Consider the following 21,748-nt stretch of genomic DNA (forward strand, 5'->3'; position numbering starts at 1 on the left):
GACCGTTGTCAGAGGACTGGTAATATTTCAAGAAGGAACGAGATGCCTTTGACTGGTATTTTAGAAGTGGAACTGTTTGATGTGTGGGGTATTGACTTCATGGGTCCTTTTCCGTCATCATACAACAATCTGTTTATTTTGCTAGCTGTGGACTACGTTTCTAAGTGGGTGGAAGCGGCTTCAACTCATGCTAATGACGGTAAAACAGTTCTTACTTTTCTCCAAAAGTACATTTTTACCCGGTTTGGTACTCCTAGAGCTATTATTAGTGATGAAGGGAGTCATTTTTGTAACAAGCAATTTGAGGTGTTACTTGCAAAATATGGAGTTAGACATAGAAAAGCATTACCTTATCACCCGTAGAGTAATGGACAAGCTGAGATTTCTAACCGGGAAATTAAGTTAATCTTGGAAAAGACGATACAGCGTTCGAGCAAAGACTTATCTAAGAAGCTCGATGATGCTTTGTGGGCATACAAAATAGCTTTCAAAACACCTATTGGTATATCACCATATAGGCTGGTCTTTGGGAAAGCGTGTCATCTTCCAGTGGAACTTGAGCATAGAGCATTTTGGGCCATGAAGACCTTGAACATGGACTTGGTAGCAGCTGGTGAGAAGAGGCTTTTGCAATTGAACGAGTTGGAGGAGTTTAGAAATGAAGCCTATGAGAACGCCAAGATTTACAAGGAGAGGACTAACAAGTGGCATGACCAGAACCTTGTCAGGAAGGATTTTCAACCAGGTCAGCAGGTATTACTCTTTAATTCAAGATTGAAACTTTTTCCGGGCAAGCTGAAATCGAGATGGTCTGGTCCTTTCACGGTATTTACAAGTGTTTCCTTATGGCTCCGTCAAAGTAACAAGTGAAAAGACTGGCAAGTTTAAAGTAAATGGTCAGCAGTTAAAGCTCTACTTGGGTGGTCAGTTTGATCAAGCCAAGTCCGCCATCCTCTTGGCGCTGCAGTAAAGAGGAAATCAGCATCCGGCTATATGACGTTAACGACAGTGCTCTTGGGAGGCACCCCAAGTTTTTACAGTAATTTTTGTTCAGTTTGAGACATTCTAAGTTTTAATTTTTCTTATTTATTTATTTATGTAGTTTTTTTTTATGTAATGAAAAAAAAAACAACAATCTGGGCCATTAGCGCGACCACGCTAGGAGGGCGCGGTCGCGCTCACAGAGAGCCAGGCCAATCGAGGCCATTAGCGTGACCGCGCCAGGAGGGCACGATCGCGCTCACAGAGGGTCAGGGCAATCAAGAGCAGTAGCGCAACCGCTCTATGACTGCCGCGACCACGCTCGACGCCGCACTTACGTGGCTTTGGAGGATGGTAGCGCGACCGCGCCAGGAGGGGCGCGACCACGCTGGAGCATACCAGGGTGCTTAAAACTTTAAAAAAACACGATTTTTTTTTCACTTTCTTCAAATTACTTCTCTTCTCTTTCATTTTTTTCTCTTCTTCTCTTTTTTCACTCCCTTCATCCGAGTTCCACACTAAGGTCACAATAAGGTATGTTTTCTTGAATTAATCTCTTGTTTACAAGCATAGATTAATGTAATCCTCCATTGTTAGTCCTACTCATATGAATTTTGTGTCTTTTCTTGGTTTTCATTAAATTCCATAATAGAATCTGAATTTCTTATTGTTTGGGCTGAGATTGTTGGTTGTTTTTCAAATTCTAAGTGCTTAATGATGATCATGTACTTAAATGTTCATGGGTTCAAGGATTTCTCTTGGTAACTTGATGAAAAATTGAAAAAAAAAAATTGGGGGGAAATTTTGACCTAACAATTGGGGGTTTCGAATTTCTTAATGTTTTCATGAAATTGGATTGAATTTGATGAAATTATTGTGATGCTTGTGAATTCCTATCAATTGGTTAGTTGAATTTCATTGAAACTTGAGGGAAATTTGCATTTGACTATTCTAGGGCATGAATTTGAGAGGTTTTGTTCCATGTGAAGAATTGGTGCATTAGAGATCAAATTGAGTTTCTATTTGGGCATTATTGGTCATAATATACTTGCTTGTGCTTGGGTATTGTTTCAAGTTGGTTATTTTTGCATACATTTTCACATTGAAAATTGTTGTTGGTGCATCCATAATTGTCAATTTCGTAGTGATTATTTGTTGTTGTTGAGTGTAGCCTTTGTGTTCCAGTGCTTTGTTATTTTGGTTTTGTGATATGGCTCCTTCTAAGAAAAGAAGTAAAAAAGTACAACAACAACAACAACAAGTGCCTGAAACTCAGGAACCTGACACTGAATTCACTGATCCTAGATTTACTTCTACCCCTGCTCAGTCTAGGTATAAAATTGAAAAGTCTAGGAGTTTAATTCAGGAGAGGGGATTTGCAACCAATGCTGATGGAGAGTTTACTGTTCCTGCAGAGTATGTCAATGTCATTAACGCTCACCATTGGAAATTTTTTTGTTCCCCACCTATTTCTGCTGTGATACCAATTGTGAGAGAGTTTTATGCCAATGCTGCTTTTGACAATGATTATACTTGGGAGGCCATAGTTAGAGGGAAAACTGTCCATTTTGACAGAAAAATAATTAATGATTTCCCTAGGTTGCCCACAAATGACAATGATGAGTATCAAGCTTTGAGAAATGAATTGTGTGAGGAGAGTACTTGGGATAGAATTTTGACTGCTTTGACTCCAGCTGAGACTCAATGGACTTATCATGGGCAAACTAGAATAGGATTCCCTTTTAACTTGTTAACTAGAGAGAAACGAGTTTGGTTAAATTTCCTTTGTGCGAATGTGACACCTAGTGGTCACTTGACTACTGTAAATACTAATAAGGCGGTGCTGCTTTACTCTATTTTATCTGGCATGACTATTGATGTTGGTAGGATTATAACTTCACAAATACAATTTTCATTATTCAATCAAAATGTGGGGTTATATTTTCCCAGTTTGATAACGAGTTTGTGCTTGCAAGCTGGGGTTGAATTTCATGAGACTGAGGAGCTTTTGACTCCTGTGATTTATGACACAATTACTATTAACAAGACCAAAACAGTTGGTCCTCCTAGTGTTGTTTCTGCATGTGGTACTTCGTCTCAGGCCCGACCTAGGCGTCCTCTTTCTTCCTATTCTTTGGAAGAGAGGATGAGTAGGTTGGAGCTCAATTTCCAAGAACATCATTTATGGAGTGTGAATATGGCTCAGTACCAACATGGATACCAGCAGGCCTTTCCGTCACATTTTGGCATTGATACTAGTCAGTTGCCCCAGTTTCCTTAGCCACCGTATTTTGGTTATCCTTCACCTGAGGGAGATGGTGGTGAGGGTCCTTCGTCGTGAGATGTTTGATTTGTCAGGTAAGTTTCTTTTTCCTTAGCTTTTCTTTAAAACATTGGGGACAATGTTTAGATTAAGTTTGGGGGACAGGAATTTATTGTTGTTTGAGTGTTTGTCTTTTATGTGTGTCTTGTGCTAGTGTGTCTTGTTTAGGGTGTTTAGAGTGTCTGAAAAATCAAGTTGATGATGATTAGCTGATGATAATGATTGAATGGATCGCTTGTATAGTTGGATGAAATGAAAGCCATAAAATTGAAGAAAAAAAAATATGTGTGCTTGGTCGAATGTTTCTTTGAGTTTCTTGGGTCTATCTAAATATGTGAGAGCTTGATCAAGATTTTTAGATAAATCTCGTGCATTTGATGATATTTATGCTTGCCTAATTTTGGTTTAAGGAAAGATGGATGATTATGCTTAGAACTTGCTTGCTTGCTACTTGAGGCGAAATCATAGATAATGCATACTTAGGAAGGTGATTTAGGCGATTTTTTTTTTTAACGATTGAGCCTTTCAAGCCAACCTTGATTAATTTAATCCCTAGTTGTCCTTTTTGAGTCTAATGTTACATTCTTTGTTTTGACACCTATTTTGAGCTTACTTTAAACATGTTATTATATTTCCTTTCCCTTGAATGATTACCGTGAGCATACAAGTGAATGATGATTGGGGGATTGGTTTTGTAATATGGTGTATTGTGGAGTGTTATAAATAAAAAGATTGAGACTTCTTGTTTTTTTTTTTTAAAAAAAAAGATATTGAAAGTAAACTACACTCATTTTAAACATATAATAAAAAACAAGTTTGGGGGAGTGTAGTTTGTAAAAAAAAAAAATCTAAGTGTGAATTATCTCAATCTTGGGAAAAAGGAAATATTGGGATTGTTTGTGAACTGTAATGTGGATATCAAGTGTGTTTTGTATGGTTTGTATGCTTATGGTAATTTTGAGCCTAAATGACATCTCGTCTACCCATGCCTAAGCCTATCGTTATAAGCTATAAAAGCCCTATTGATTCTTGAGCATGTGTTGTCTATCTTAGTGGAAAGTAGTAAGTGATGCAAGCATATGAGATAATAAGATTTGATGGTTTGTGGTGAGTAATTTGGTAGGTTTAAATAGATTCAAATGCATGTTATTTATTGATAATGATCAGGCGAACATATATTTGTTTGGAATTGAGTGAGTTGAAGAAATGTTTTGATCGAAATTCTAGATTATCACGATGGCTGGATTTTCTGAAAACTATATGAGCATGACAAACATAATTTGGAGGCTTGATTTGTCGTTATCAATTTGATTTGTCTTTGTTTAGTTGTTTTAGTTTTTTTTTTGGTTTGTTTGGAGTTCTTTACTCGAGGGCGAGTAAAGGTTAAGTTTGGGGGAAGTTGATTAGCGAGTTTTGTACTTGTTTTAGTGTGTCTACTTAGGAAGTATTTTAGAGGTTTAGGGTTGTTTTGTTCTATTTTATGCTTGTTTTGTGTTGTTTTTGTTTATTTTCAGGTTTTGAAGGATTGGGATGATTTAGAATGAAAAAGATGCCAAAAAGCACAAAAATTAGTAAAGTTGTCAAAAATGACTTTTCTGAGAGAGTAGAGCGACCTCGCTACTGTAGAGTGCGACCGCTCTAGGTTGCTGGAAATTGAAATTCGACAGATTTTTAAATGAAGGGCATTTTGGTTAATTCAAGGGGGGATAATTTAGGGTTACGATTTCTAATGCGATTGGGACAGGAGAAAAACGTGAATTAGAGGCAGGAGACATAAACAAGTGGAGAAAAGAAGAAGAAGAAGAAGCTCGAAGCAAGCGTGGGCGATCTGTGGCAATTCCCAATCTAGTTTCATTCTCTTTTTCTTTAATTTTCTATGTTATTGTTTATGTTTAGTTTGATTATGGATATGAATACTGAGATTATGAGCTAAACTCCTATTTAGGGATTTGATGGATATTGACTGAGATTATTCCATGGATTAAAGCTATTTGATTATTCCTTCTTCCTTGTTTATGTGATTTGTTCATTTTTGTGCTCAATACATGTTTGAGATTGATCACCTTAAGCATGATTCATGGTCCTAATATGAAATTTGAAAAGTGAATATTAGGAATGCTCTAAATGAATAAACATGGTGTTTGATGTGAAACGAAAGTATTCGCATAGCTTATGTGACTTTTAGATTATTGCTTAATGTGAATTGTTTGTTGTACTATCTCATAGATGCAATAGTTGACAATGCAATTTAGTACCTACATGATCTGAAAAGAGTTTAGGTGATTTTATAATCTATCATCTCATTGGAGGAAGAAGAATAGTTGACTAGTGTTATCAATTGGGTAATCAAAGCAATTGAAATCATATTCCTAATTTCACATCCATTGTTAAACCCTTTTTATTTGTTGTGTTTTCTGCATTATAATTTCAAAAACCAATTTTTATTGTTGCCAAATAGAAATTTAAATCCAATTTGGTTAGTACTTAGCTGCAATTCCCTTGGGTTTGACCTCACCTGTGTGAGTTACTACTTATATGATACGTGCACTTGCGTGTAATAAAAATATCGCAACAAGTTTTTGGCGCACGTATCATACAAGTAGTAACTCACACAGGTGAGATCGTACCCAAGGGAATTGCAGCTAAGTAATAACCAAATTGGATTTATAATTCTATTTGGCAACAATAAAAATTGGTTTTTGAAATTATAATGTAGAAAACACAACAAACAAAACAACAAATAAAAAAGGTTTAACAATGGATGTGAAATTAATTATCTTTTCTCATTTCCCTCCTCAATACCCCAAAACCGAACAACCAAAAACTTATGGTGTGATTGGTTGAGAATTCAAATAGAATTTTAAGTTTTTGAATACTTATCATATAAATGGGCCAAGACGATATTTGATTGGTTTTCTAAAACAAACCTAAAATCAGTTTTTGAAAATGAGATAGCTTTTACACATAGAAGTGGAAAATCATAAAACATTGTTCTCTACAAATGCCTAAAACAAATGGGATCCACCTCCATTTTAGCTGCAAAACTACAAACCACTCAAATAATTAAAATGTTAAAATATTATTTTCAAATCAGCATTTTCAAATAAAATTAACTGTTGTCCGTAATTTCATCATTGGACATGTGTCATTCATTAGAGAAGTAATTAAGCTTCTCGAGAGATGGTAAAGATCTGTAGAGCTCGCCCAAAGCTCCTCGGAGAGTAGTCTCCCCTCTGTAATCCATTATCCTGGTTTAGGCGTGGATGTCTCCAAGTGAGGCCACGTCCCGCGAACCACCCTAGCAGTCTTCCCGCCTTCTTGACCCGATAGTCCTCCAGGTCTAGGAATTTTTCATCGGGCCTGGAGAGAGTGTCATGTCACTACAAGAATAACAGTTTGAAGCGACTACACCTCTAGCGACGACATGAAAAAAATCGTCGCTAGAGGTTATTTCATATACGCGGCACATGTTTCGCGCGAAACCCAATTTATTTCCCTCCCTTTACTTTACTTTTGTCTCTCTCTCCCTTTATTTTCAAACCCAACCCGAAACCCCCAAACCCCGAAACAGAGACCATTCTTCAGCTCTTGAAGAAATCCCAAACGGAGATACCCAATTCATTTCCCTCCCTTTACTTTCAAACCATTTCAGACCATTCTTCATACTTTTGTCTCTCTCCCTTTGCTTTCAGACCCAAACCAAAACCCCCAAACGGAGAGACCATTCTTCAACTCTTGAAGAAATCCCAAACGGAGAGCCCATTCTTCAACTCACCTCCCATTTCTCCCTCCCTCAGTTGGCGCAAGGTATATTCTCCCTCCCCCACTTCTTGTTTTTAATTTTTTTTTATTTACTTCTTCTTCAAAAATTTGTTTTTTTCAACTCTTTCCATTCCATTTCTCTCTGCACATATATATTCAGGTGTATATTATTAAGATAATTTTTTGTGTTTTTTTCGACTCTTCCCATTTTCGTATGCATATATCTTTACCTATTATATAAATGACTATCAAACGGTATTTTGTATTTAACAGAATTTGGTATGGTTTAACAGAATTTGGTAGGTTTAAACAGTTGGTTATTAATATTTTAACAGAATCTATAATTCAGTCAAACGATGCAACAGTTGAGAAATATACAATCATTGCCATAGGACACAACCATTAGCATTTGCAAACACGATAAAAATCATCTCATCTATTTATGAATCCTAAATTAACACAATCATAAATTTGAAATATAAGACAATCTGCTATTAAACTTGTGGAGAAGGTAAAAAAAATTTACATAAAAATAAAATTCTTTATGCTAGAAGTTTACTATTCATGTTCAACAATTAAGAAACTAAACACTCTATTGAACTATTTTTCTTTTTTCAGGGATGTTAAGGAATACAATATGATTTCTTCTTTCAAGCTTTGAAGGAACATTTAAAAGATCAGTCAAATTTCTTATCAACAAAATATGCATACAAAACCATATACCCACACTTGGTTGGATAGAAGCACCACTGGACCTTTGTCCTCATCCACTTTGTTCTCTGGGAAAGAATTCTCAACCTCTAATAATCAAACAATGCAGATTTATCATAAATTAAGGTATTTTTGTTTTCCATTTGATACATCCATACACATGTATAAATATATATACATATCTTTTTATTTTTCTACGTATTTGTACCGTGAAAAGCATCAAAACTTATGAACATAGTGTTTTGGTCTTCCCGGCTAATATCGTATATATGGGACTTATAATCAATATTTATGTTTGTTGTTTTCTTCTTTTGCAAATCACTAAGATAGCCATTATTTTAGGGAAAATTTATACGCTTCTGATTTTAACTATATATATGGTGTTATCCAGATTTCCGGATAGTGTTTAGATGGATAAACTCGGGGAAGGAGAATCATCAAAATCCTTCACGAAGGGTGACCAGGGGTCGCGGATGGACAGAAAGGCCTCGCCTCTTCCGTTTAGTGTCTAGCACACTCCTTCAAGCAACCGCGACCCAGAAGTTCGTCAATTCTCCCGGAGCTCCCGAAGGGATATCCTTCGGGGAAGGTCCTTCCAGGAGAAGCACTTCAGGTTACCTTCGCGGATATAGTTCCGTGCCTCGCACGGAAAAAGATCAGGCGGTCGAGTCACGGAGGAGGTATAGTTGGAATGATACTCATCTGACACAGAATCCTGCCTGACAGGTCAAGGCCGCACACATCCCAGCGCGCCTAAAAGTGCCTTTTCGCCCACTGTTCCACTGACAGCCTGGAAAATACAACTGCCTTTTGACATTCCCCATATTTTCATGTAATTATACCTACGTAGAGTCTGGTAGCCATGCTGCTACAGTAATTGTATCCCCTATTTACGGCTGGTGTAATTAAGACTCACGAGGGCAGAGTAAAACCCTAATCCAAAACCCTAGCTATAAAGACCTCCTCATTTTACGATAGGAGGAAGAGAGAGAGAAAAAGGGACAGAACAAGAACTCTGTGAAAAAATCTCTTTAGCTTCATCTTCCTCAAGAGAACTCGAGAGAAACATTGTGAGTTTGTGAGGTTCTTGTACACCAGCCATCTTACTGTAATTCTCTACAAGTATAATAACATCGACTCGTGGACTAGGGCTCATTAACGCCTGAACCACGTAAAAAATCTGTTTGTCTATTTATATTTCTGCACTTCTACAGTTCTTATCTTTCTATTATTTTGTTTGTATTCGTTTCCGAAAAACTCGGTAAACATATGGCTTATTATAACACCCACCCTCCCCTGTTTGACTGGTTGTTAATTTTTTTTTTTCCTTTTGGGGGTTCTTCGTATGCAAGTTTAGAAGGGATTGCCCAAAGAAATCAGCCCAGGCAGAGGCAGTGGGCGACAGAGTGAGGGAGATTGAGTAGCGATGGAGAGAGTTCCATATACTTTATGTGAAAGACTCAAATGAGAGAGATGTGGGGGAACCCGTTTGTGTGTGAGGTGGCGTGAGAAGTGAGAGAAGAATATTGGGCCTGTTTGGCATTGTTTTCTGTTTTTTGTTTTCAAAGTTGTGTTCTCAGAAATGAGAACAGAAAACTGTTTTTGTAGTTTTCAAAAAACAAGAGGTGTTTGGTTAATGTTTTCTAAAAATGATTTTTTAGTTTTATTTTTTTAAAATCTTAAATGAAATATTAACAAATATATTTACAAAGGGAAAAATATTTTAAAAGTTCGTAATAAATAATGAGATAAAATAATTTGAAAAAAATGATGAAAAATAAGAAGTGAAAAAGTAAGGAGAGAAAATTTGAAGAAATAGAAATTGAGAAGAGAGAAATTGATCTAAGAAAAAATGAGAGAGAATGTGATGAGAAAGAAAGTAAAGAGAGATAAGAGAGTGGAGAGAAAATAATGAGAGAGGAAAAGACAAGAGAGAAAAAATGATGAGAGAGAAAATGAAGATATATTAAGTAATGAGAGAGAAAGTGATGTGAGAGAAACTGAAGAGAGAGAAACTAATGAGATAGAAAATTATGTGACAATAAATGATGTTAAATAATAATAAATAAATAAATGATATGAGAAAAAAAATAGACAAAAAAATTTTGAGAACAACAAAAAACAACTTTTTGTTGTTCTCAAAATTTTCTGTTTTTTGTAACTTTGTTTTTAAAAATTGTTTTCTGAAAACAACGCCAAACAACTCAACTTGTTTTCAAAAAACAGTTTTTAGCTTTTAAAAACAAAAAACAGTTTTTTAGTTAAGGTGCCAAACACCCTCTTAATATCTATTGAATTGAATTGATTTTCTATTTCTTTTTTAATTTAGTAGTGTTAATAAATAATTAAACTTATATATAATTTGATTTTCTATTGAATTGAATTGATTTTCTATTTCTGTTTTAAATTGAAATTTATTTTATTTTAATTTGATTTAAAATGATTTTTTTTAATTAAATTTTAAATTTTTTGGTTAATTTTAAATTATTTAAAAATATTTAATAAATTTAAAATTATTTGAGCTAATCAAGTGCAGCCATGTGGCTGCCAGGTAGATGGTGGGTTTGGGCTTTTGTTCCAAATATAAATATCTTATATCTTAAATAATCATTTATTTGGAAAGGGAAAGAGTAAATGCATTATTGTTTTTAGAGTTAAGAATAAATAAAAAATAATATTTTACTATCTTACCTATTATAAAAATATTAAATATATATTATATTTATACAAATTAACAATTTTGAAAACTTATTCCACTTTTGATTTATTTTTCTCAGGTGTTTTGTTATAATACATTGTGATTTCATCTCATGAACTTTTAAGGAACAATCTGAACAATCCAAATGTTAGTTAAATTATTATTATTCTCAGTACATTAAAAAATTCCAATTTATTATTTATACATAAACTAAGCTACTACATAATTCAACATCGTTTCACCAAATAAAATGAAAACCAAAGCAAACATGATTGAATACCACTTTCAAACCATTCGACTCTTTGTATTATATTTAGATTAAGAAAAAACTAAGAGTTACATCTCAACTACACTTCAAAAATATTTAATAATTGTTATCCTTTACCAAAATCGAAAATAAAATCATAAATGAATAACACATAGGTTCAAAATCATTCAAACAAACAGTTTAAATCAAATATTTTTCGTTGTGCTTTTTAAAGTTTGTTATTTATAAATATTTAAAAAAAAATTATAAATTACTAATATCATTATTATTGAACATAGTCTAACTTTTATGTTTTGGCTATTAGCTAGATTCTCCTGACTATTTAAAAAGGAATGTTTAAAGACAGATAAGATAGATAGAACTTTGAGACTGTGAGATATACATGGCAATTGAGGATTGGTTTCCATATTGGAATAATATGGAGATTGTTGATTTGATTCTTATTACTTGTATAGTTGGAGAAAGTGATGAACAGATAGAACAGAGTTGTCCTGTGTATTTGGAGGAATTTGAAGTGGGAACGAGCTATGCACATATGTCACTATGTTTACATTTGTTTCATGTCGTCTGTATTGTTAACTGGCTTCGTTGAAATCCTTCTTGTCTAATTTGTCGAACTCAATTATTTCATTTAATTTGGTTTTAACCAGTTATAGGTTTGATATATTATGTTATTGAAGCAATCACTGTTTGAAAATGTACCTCAAAGTACTTATTCACATAATACGACAACAACTTTCAATTAAATCATGTTGTACATTTTAATAATCATGTTATTCATTATCTAATTGATTTTTTGAATATTACATCGTTTCTAAAAAGTATAAAATATTATGTGCATTGCACGTATTTTATATCTAGTATATATATATTTAGTTAATTTATTTATAAATGTTTTTTTCTTTTGTGACCCACGACACTCTCAAGCCTCTCTCTATTATATATATTGTAGGATTGGTAATCCAAAGAAAATCAAATCTGTTATAATAACTTAACAGCTTTTGTCAATTTCTGTTAAGTTAGTTACTAATCAGTTTTTGTAGTTGTACACCTTGGGATTGTCATTTCAGTTAGTTAGCTCATATTGAAACTCTATTTATGGCTCTAACCTATTCATTATAAAGGTTAGAACAAAGATAGAGATTAGGCAGTTTTTTGGGAGAGTGAAACAGAGAGAGAAAGAGAGAAATTGTAACAGCCATTGTATGGCTTTGTGAGCTCGAGTGTGAGAGTTTGAGGGGATTTTTTTCTGTGTTGTTTCAAGAGGTGTACACTACTACTATTGGAGATTGTAATCAGCTTGATTATAGTGGAGAAAACTCCTTGGGGGAGAGCTGGAGTAGGCCTTGAATTGAGGACCGAACCAGGATAAATTTCTTTGTTCTCTTGTTTTTTATTTTTCTGTTGTTGCATTAGATTTGATTTCAGCTTGTGTTTTTCTTTGATTTGTGTTTGATCAACCTTTAAATTGTTGAGTCTTGTGCTGTAGGATTACTTCATATATATATATACATATATGTATGTTTGGAGTGGTGAGTTTTGGTTTAATTTTGTTCTTTTTTTTTTCTCACTGCCTCTCTCTTTCTCTGGCTCAGAGTAGCTCCGGATTGTAAGAGTACTAAACCCATGACCAAACGCGTGTGTTTGTGATCTCCTAATTATCAGGTCTGGTTATATTTTGGTTGCTTTGAGCTTTTTTGTGTAGTTAATGCAGTGTTTTAATTTATGAAATGATTTATGTTAGTATTAATAATATTATCTTATGCATGTATGATGATAATGATTTACTGATTTGGATTTGAATTTCTTATTGAAAATAGAGAGTCAAGGTTCAGTTTTGATCACTGAAGGAATATATATATTGGAAGGTCTAAATAATGTTTGATTTGCAAGTGTGTCTATGTATATATTGGCTTATGATTCTTGCCGACAGCTCCGATCTTGGGCAGCTCCATCGTAGACGGCGTCCCCAAGCTCTCCGATCTTCCTCTCAGCATTCACAGGTATATGTATATATATATATATATATATTTTGTTTGAGGTATATTTTCTTTCCTTTCCAGACCCTTCTTCTCTATCTTGTCTGTGTATACGTTTTCTTCTTAAGTAACTTAATCATGTATTGTTTGGGTTCTCTTTGCAGTGTTCTATCTTTTTGTTGGACTCCTCAGGTTTGCTTTCTTAACCCTTTTCTTTTTTATAATCGATTATGTTTAAATTTTGTGATGGGTTTTTCAAATGCTGAACTTTTAATTAATAAATTTTCACTGTAAATTTTTTAGTTTACATTTGAGCTATTTTTGTATTTTAACTATATCTGCCACTGAAACATAAGCTCCATGTTCAGCTCAGCCATATTTTCCAAAACGAGTAAAGTGAATGTATGCCCTTATATCATTATTGTTATTATTAAAAACACTGGTATAGAATAAATCTCAAACGGGTTTGGACATGAGTAAATATCTTTAGCATATATAAATATATATATATTAAACAAAAGAAAGTAGAGAGATCGATCACGTGGAAAAGGGATTGGATATTCTTTGTGGTGTTTGAACAGTCCTCTTAATAGAACCCAATATAGAGTCAAGTGGAGGTTGGAATGACAATGGAGGATAGATTCTACTTTCTAGAGGGGCTAAGCATGTTAATGTGTATGTAAAATTATATATTATCTTTTACTTGAAATCTTTAAGAAATGGTTTAGGGAGTCTAATCTGAATTCTGGTCATAAACAAGCCTGGTCATTAAGCATCTTGCAACCTAATAATTAATATAGAATGGCCCACAACTTATATTCATAATTCATGCCATTAATGTGGATCGAAGTCTTGGCTTGGGATACTCTGTGTAACGACCCAAATTCACTAATAAGGCTTAAGGGCCTTGATTAGTATGCCGGGAGGGCATGATGGGAATTATGTGTGATTATTATGATTAAGATGTATGATTATGATTTTAAGCATGTTATATGACTATGTGAATTATATTATGTGATAATTATGATATGTGAATTGTACTGTGTGGGTGCTGTGATACAAACGTGATGCACGTGCCAAGGCGGTCCTAGGAAACTAGATAAAGGTAACTGGTGACTTGGTAACCTGTGTAACCATTAGTAACTATAGAAAGTAACAGGTTTCTTTGGGAAAGTGGTAGAATTGCAAAGTTAGGGAAAGGACAAATAAGCCCTTGAGGTCTAGTTAGTAAGTGATATTAATGGAGGGTTAAAATGGTAATTTGGTAGTAAATAGATGAGTTTGAGCTGAGGGAATAACATATACGTATAATATTTTGGAGAGGGGTTTATGCTGAATGGTGGAAACCTAGAATTAGAACAAAAAGGAGATAGAAAGGAGAAGCAGAAATCTAGACTCTTGGAAGGAGAATCAAGGGATGTCTGATGTTATCAACCAAGTTTAGGCCAAGAAAACTCAGAGGTAAGATTTTGATTATGCTATATCTAAGTTTTAAGTCTGAATTTTAGTTAAGGAAGGTGAATTGAGATAAGTTGGTGGCTGGTTTTATGTAATTTCAGAATTTGGAAACCAAGGGGGAAGAAGGTCAAAAGCTGGAGGTTGAACCTATCACTTAAGGTAAGGTCTCTGTATGTTTATTAGATTTGTTTTGTTAAGGTTTAGGGAGTTTGAAGTGTGGGTTGTGCTTGAATTCAAGCTGTGCATAACTTTTCTGGTTTGAGTTGTCAAGTGGGAATTCAAGAGTGAATTTTAGGATTGAAGGTGTGAGTGAGCTTAAGCATGATGCCTTTGGGTTGTTGTGAGGTTTGTTAGGGGTTTAGAGTTGGTTTTGGGACTTAGGATAGAGTTTGGGGTGAATTGGTGAGGTTGGAGCTCGGGAAAATGCGAAGGAAAACCCAGAAATCTAGGTCTGCGATGGTGTGCCGCGGCACGGCTTTTGCTTGCCGCGGCCTAGGGGTCTCTGGAGGTGGGTGCCGCGGTACAAGGAATGTGGTGCCGCGGCACAAGGCAAAATTCAGGGAGTGATATTTTGCAATTTTTGACCTTTGCTCCGGGGGTTCGGGGGATGTCTCCGGGATGTTGTTCTAGGGTTTTGGGGGTTCCGAGAGTGTGGATTAGGTACCGGGAAGGTAGTCTTGGATTGGTTAATGACAAGGAATATTATATTTGTGTTTGATTAGGACTTTGGAGAAGCTCGGGATAGAGGACCGTGCTTGTGGCTACGTGATATCGGAAACCAGCGAATTGAAAGGTAAGAACACTGCACCCGAATGTATGATTGTGATGGGACTAAGTGCTCCCAAGAATTGTTTTGTGTCATCGTTGGTATTATGCCAAGGGACACGTGTAAGCGGTCTAAGAGTACCGTTCATGAATTTAGCGCATGGGACGCGAATTGGCCACTGGAAGCCAGAAACGAAAGGATAACAGAGGGAGCAGCTTGTGAGCGCTAGCCCTGGTTATCATCTGTGCATTGTGTTATATGAGTTGAAATGCTCTGTATATGAAATACTTGACTATTGATATGCTTGAGTTTATGAGATGTTATAAGTGAGATTGACTTGACAGCTAAATGTGCATGCTCTATTATTGATATATGTTCTTGCTGGGCCTTGGCTCACGGGTGCTTCGTGGTGCAGGTAAGGGTAAGGGCAAGCTGGACCAGGCCTGAGGTGGAGAGCTCCGAGGTGAAATGTACATAGCCAGTCGTTCGATCACCACGGTCGAGGAGTGTGTCAGGACGGAGATTACCTAACCACTCATTTTGCCTTAGTATGGCTGTTGATGTATATAGACTTTGTAACTTTTGTAAATGACTTTTAAACTGTCATTTTTGGGATCCCTTGTACATAAACAATGTTTAGTAATGAAAATGTATCTTTTGAGACCGAAACTCTTTTAACCTTAGTTCCTCTACTATTTGAGTAACACGCTTTTACTTTAAATACTTGATTAGCAAGTTTGGCATATTATAAACACACAGTGTAACGGTCTTGGCTATCCAGGGCGTTACAACTTGGTATCAGAGCGTCCTAGGTTTATGGGTCCTGAAGACTGGCTGGGTATGTACATTCGCTGCGGGAGACAAGCTCAACTCAGGGTTTGGTAACTGTATATGTATGATTATGTGTTTAAATGATTTGAGTGAGATATGAATGTTGATATCTGTCTGATGAATAGGGAGCATGAGATTCTGATAGGGCTTGGCCCTTGACTATTGCATGATGTTATTGAGGCGTGCTTATTAGCATTGCTGTGTATGTGGATGAATATCTGGATAAATTGTTATACTTGCTTACTTGTGAATGATTGGACTTTCGGTGGTGGATTATGGAGAGATTATCACCCTGTCATCTTAGCCTAATTGCCGAGTCGTTGTTTGCAGATTGACTTGAATAGATATGCGTTCAAGGAAATCAACACGACAAGCCGGCAGGTCTGGGGCTAGAGAGGATGATCAGGGCCCAACCTCTCCGCCAGTCCCTGAGAACTGGCAACAGTTAATGGCAGAAATGCAAGCTAGGCTTCAGAGCCAAGATGAGTTGATCAGAATGCTGCAGCAGGCTCCATCTGGGAGTGTTGCCCCAGCTGGGCCACCGGCGCTGGTACCTGTGGTACAGCCTGTTGAGGTTGGTAATAAAATGGAACCGTTGTATGAGCGGTTCAGGAAGCAGCAGCCCCCGACCTTTGAGGGTGGGCCAGATCCACTAAAAGCTGAGCAGTGGATGACCTTGATTACCACTATACTTGATTTTATGAAGGTAGAAGGATATGATAGGGTGGCCTGCGCCACTTATATGTTGAGAGAGGATGCCCTAATCTGGTGGGAGGTGGTATCGCAGACCAGAAATGTTGCCACGATGACTTGGGAAGAGTTTAAAGATTTGTTTAATCAGAAGTACTATAACATTGCTATCAGGGCAGCGAAGGTGAATGAGTTTGTGGGCCTTGTTCAGGGCAGTTTGACTGTTACGGAGTATGCCTTGAAATTTGATAGACTTGCAAAGTTTGCACCGGATTTTGTGCCTACCGATGCGGCCAGGTTAGACAGATTTGTTAGAGGATTGAATGTTATGGTGTCTCGAGATGTGAGGATTACCATAGTCCCTGGAGTGACTACCTATGCCCAGGCTGTGGAAAGGGCTTTGACTGCTGAGGAAGCAGAGAATAGAATTTGGAGAGATAATGCAGCAAGAAGGGAGGGCCGTAGACCGGTGCCTCCGTATTCTGGTTCTAGTAGAGGTGGAGGTGTTAGTGATTTGAAGAGAAAGACTCCAGAAGCCCCATTTGCTCCTAGGTTTGATAGAGGAGGTCGGGGTACTCAGGGTGGTCGACGGGGAGGCGGTGAATCGTGGAGGACTTACCCAGAATGCCCGAGGTGCAAGAGACGCCATTTGGGCGAGTGTCAGGCTAAGGCCTGTTATGTATGCGGGGTGGTGGGGCACCTCAGAAAAGATTGCCCAACAGTGAAGAAGGGCGAGGCAGGAAAAGTGGACAGCTTGACTCCAGCTCGAGTGTTTACTTTGACGCAGGCAGAGGCCGAGGCTAGCCCCTCCGTAGTGACAGGTCAGCTTTCTAGTGCTGGCACTTCCTTCACTGTTTTGATTGATTCTGGTGCTACGCATTCATTTGTTTCTGATAGGGTGATTGATAGATTGTGTAGACCTAGTGAGATTAGTACCTCAGGGTTTGGGACTATTTTGCCTACGGGAGAGCTGGTGGTGTCTAGGAGATGGGTTAGGGCATTGCCAGTGTTAGTTGATGGCAGAGAGTTGTCGGTAGACTTGATTGAGTTAAGTATGGAGGATTTTGACATGATCTTAGGCATGGATTGGCTGGTTCGATATGGAGCTACTATTGATTGTAGAAAGAAAATGGTGACTTTTGAGCCAGAGGGTGAGGATCCCTTTGTTTTTGTGGGAGCGGTGCGAGGACCCCGCGTACCCAGGATATCTGCGTTGAGAGCCAGAGATTTGTTACAGGGTGGATGTATAGGCTTCTTGGCTAGTGTGGTGGATACCACCAAAGTTTCATTAGTTGGACCGGAGGAGACCAGACTGGTTTGTGAGTTCTTGGATGTGTTCCCTGAGGATTTGCCTGGGTTGCCGCCGCGTAGGGAGATTGAGTTTGTTATTGAGTTGGCACCGGGGACAGAGCCAGTGTCGAGGGCACCATACAGGATGGCACCAGCGGAACTGAAAGAGTTAAAGATACAACTGCAGGAACTTCTGGATATAGGGTTCATCAGACCTAGCTATTCGCCATGGGGTGCTCCAGTTTTATTTGTTAAGAAGAAGGATGGGACCCTGAGAATGTGTATTGACTATCGGGAACTGAATAAGTTAACTATTAAGAATAAGTATCCCCTACCAAGGATTGATGACTTGTTCGATCAGCTGCAGGGTAAGACGGTGTTCTCAAAGATTGATCTTCGATCTGGTTATCACCAGCTGAGGATCAAGGATGAGGACATACCTAAGACGGCCTTTCGGACGCGGTACGGGCACTATGAGTTCTTGGTCATGTCTTTTGGTTTGACCAATGCCCCAGCAGCTTTTATGGACTTAATGAACAGAGTATTCAAGGATTTTCTAGATCAGTTTGTTATAGTCTTCATCGATGACATTCTAGTGTACTCCAGTTCAGAGACAGAGCACGAGTTTCATCTTCGTTTGGTTCTTCAGAGGTTGAGGGAGCATCAGTTATATGCTAAGTTTAAGAAGTGCGAGTTCTGGTTACCTGAAGTGACATTCCTTGGACACATTGTAGGTGCAGATGGGATTAAAGTAGATCCGTCTAAGATAGAGGCAGTTAGGGATTGGCCGAGGCCAAGGAACGCCTCAGAGGTGCGGAGTTTTCTTGGTTTGGCAGGCTACTACAGGCGGTTTGTAGAGGGTTTCTCAAAGATAGCAGCACCGATGACAGAATTGACAAGAAAGAATTTAAAGTTTATTTGGTCAGACAAGTGTGAGGGTAGTTTCCAGGAGTTGAAGAGACGACTTATTACTGCACCAGTGTTGAGTTTGCCTTCAGGAGAAGGGAAGTTTGTTGTTTACTGTGATGCGTCAAGGTTGGGTTTAGGCTGTGTGCTGATGCAGAATGAGAAGGTGATAGCTTATGCATCACGACAGCTGAAGGAGTATGAGCAGCGGTATCCTACTCATGACCTAGAGCTGGCAGCAGTGGTCTTTGCACTGAAGATTTGGCGGCATTACCTATATGGGGAGAAGTGCGAGGTGTACACTGACCATAAGAGCTTGAAATATTTCTTTACACAGAGGGACCTGAATATGAGACAGAGACGTTGGCTGGAGCTGGTGAAAGATTATGATTATGATATTCTTTACCATCCAGGAAAAGCCAATGTGGTGGCTGATGCATTGAGCCGCAGAGGTCCAGGTCAGTTGTACAGCTCTGTTCAGATCTCAAGGGAGTTAGCAGATGAGATGGTTAGAGCGGGAATAGAATTGGTTGTGGGCCGATTGGCTAATATTACTCTACAGTCGACCCTGCTAGAGCGGATCAGAGAGGGGCAGTTGACAGACGCTCAGTTACAGAGGGTTAGAGAGGATGTTTTGGCAGGAATAGCTAAGGACTATTCTGTTTCAGAGGTTGGTTTATTACGGTATCAGGGACGAATTTGTGTTCCAGCTGACGAGGGGATCAGACGGGAGATACTAGATGAGTCTCATACGACACCGTACTCGCTTCATCCAGGTACCACAAAAATGTATTAGGATCTACGGACTTTGTATTGGTGGCCCGGGATGAAGAGGGATGTGGTAGAGTACGTTGCTAGATGCCTAACCTGTCAACAGGTGAAAGCTGAGCATCAGCGACCAGCAGGGTTGCTTCAGCCTTTGGATATTCCTGAGTGGAAATGGGAGGATATTACTATGGATTTCGTAGGAGGTCCACCCAGAACAGTAGGGTTTCATGACTCAATATGGGTGATAGTGGATAGATATACCAAGTCAGCCCATTTCCTTCCAGTGAGGTCAACTTATACTGTGGATCAGTACGCTGAGTTGTACGTGAAAGAGATTGTACGTCTCCATGGGGTTCCTAAGTCTATTGTGTCAGACCGGGATCCTATTTTTACTTCCAAGTTTTGGGGAGGTTTGCAGAAAGCTTTGGGAACTCAGTTGAAGTTCAGTACAGTTTTTCATCCTCAGACTGACGGACAGTCTGAGAGGACGATCCAGATACTGGAGGATATGCTCAGAGCTTGTGTGATTGACTTTGAGGGTTCTTGGAGTAAGTACCTTCCGTTGATTGAGTTCTCGTACAATAATAGTTACCAGTCAACAATTGGAGTGGCTCCCTATGAAATGTTGTATGGGAGGAAGTGTAGATCGCCCATCCATTGGGACGAGATGGGTGAGAGGAGATATTTGGGACCGGACATGGTCCAGAGGACGAGTGAGGCCATAGAGAAGATCCGAGCTAGGATGCTCGCATCTCAGAGTAGGCAGAAAAGTTACGCTGATCCTAAGCGTAGGGATGTGGAGTTTCAGGTTGGTGATCACGTCTTCCTTCGAGTTTCACCTCTGCGAGGGGTGAGGAGGTTTGGTAAGAAGGGCAAGTTGAGCCCTAGATTCATTGGACCATTCGAGATCCTGGAAAGGATTGGTCAGGTGGCTTACAGGTTAGCCTTGCCACCAACGTTGTCTGGAGTTCATGATGTGTTTCATGTCTCTATGCTTCGGAAGTATGTCTCAGATGTGACTCATGTTTTGAGGCATGAAGATTTGGAGTTACAGGCAGATTTGGCTTATGATGAGAGACCAGTTCAGATCTTGGACCGAAAAGACAAGGTGTTGCGAAATAAGACGATTCCTTTAGTTAAAGTGCTGTGGAGAAACAGTAAGGTCGAGGAGGCGACCTGGGAGCTTGAGACAGCTATGCGGGATCAGTATCCGGAATTGTTCAGGTAAATTTCGAGGACGAAATTCTTATTAGGAGGGGATAGTTGTAACGACCCAAATTCACTAATAAGGCTTAAGGGCCTTGATTAGTATGCCGGGAGGGCATGATGGGAATTATGTGTGATTATTATGATTAAGATGTATGATTATGATTTTAAGCATGTTATATGACTATGTGAATTATATTATGTGATAATTATGATATGTGAATTGTACTGTGTGGGTGCTGTGATACAAACGTGATGCACGTGCCAAGGCGGTCCTAGGAAACTAGATAAAGGTAACTGGTGACTTGGTAACCTGTGTAACCATTAGTAACTATAGAAAGTAACAGGTTTCTTTGGGAAAGTGGTAGAATTGCAAAGTTAGGGAAAGGACAAATAAGCCCTTGAGGTCTAGTTAGTAAGTGATATTAATGGAGGGTTAAAATGGTAATTTGGTAGTAAATAGATGAGTTTGAGCTGAGGGAATAACATATACGTATAATATTTTGGAGAGGGGTTTATGCTGAATGGTGGAAACCTAGAATTAGAACAAAAAGGAGATAGAAAGGAGAAGCAGAAATCTAGACTCTTGGAAGGAGAATCAAGGGATGTCTGATGTTATCAACCAAGTTTAGGCCAAGAAAACTCAGAGGTAAGATTTTGATTATGCTATATCTAAGTTTTAAGTCTGAATTTTAGTTAAGGAAGGTGAATTGAGATAAGTTGGTGGCTGGTTTTATGTAATTTCAGAATTTGGAAACCAAGGGGGAAGAAGGTCAAGAGCTGGAGGTTGAACCTATCACTTAAGGTAAGGTCTCTGTATGTTTATTAGATTTGTTTTGTTAAGGTTTAGGGAGTTTGAAGTGTGGGTTGTGCTTGAATTCAAGCTGTGCATAACTTTTCTGGTTTGAGTTGTCAAGTGGGAATTCAAGAGTGAATTTTAGGATTGAAGGTGTGAGTGAGCTTAAGCATGATGCCTTTGGGTTGTTGTGAGGTTTGTTAGGGGTTTAGAGTTGGTTTTGGGACTTAGGATAGAGTTTGGGGTGAATTGGTGAGGTTGGAGCTCGGGAAAATGCGAAGGAAAACCCAGAAATCTGGGTCTGCGATGGTGTGC

This window comes from Humulus lupulus, chromosome 4 (genome assembly GCF_963169125.1).
Source record: "Humulus lupulus chromosome 4, drHumLupu1.1, whole genome shotgun sequence".
In the NCBI taxonomy this organism is placed as follows: Eukaryota; Viridiplantae; Streptophyta; class Magnoliopsida; order Rosales; family Cannabaceae; genus Humulus; species Humulus lupulus.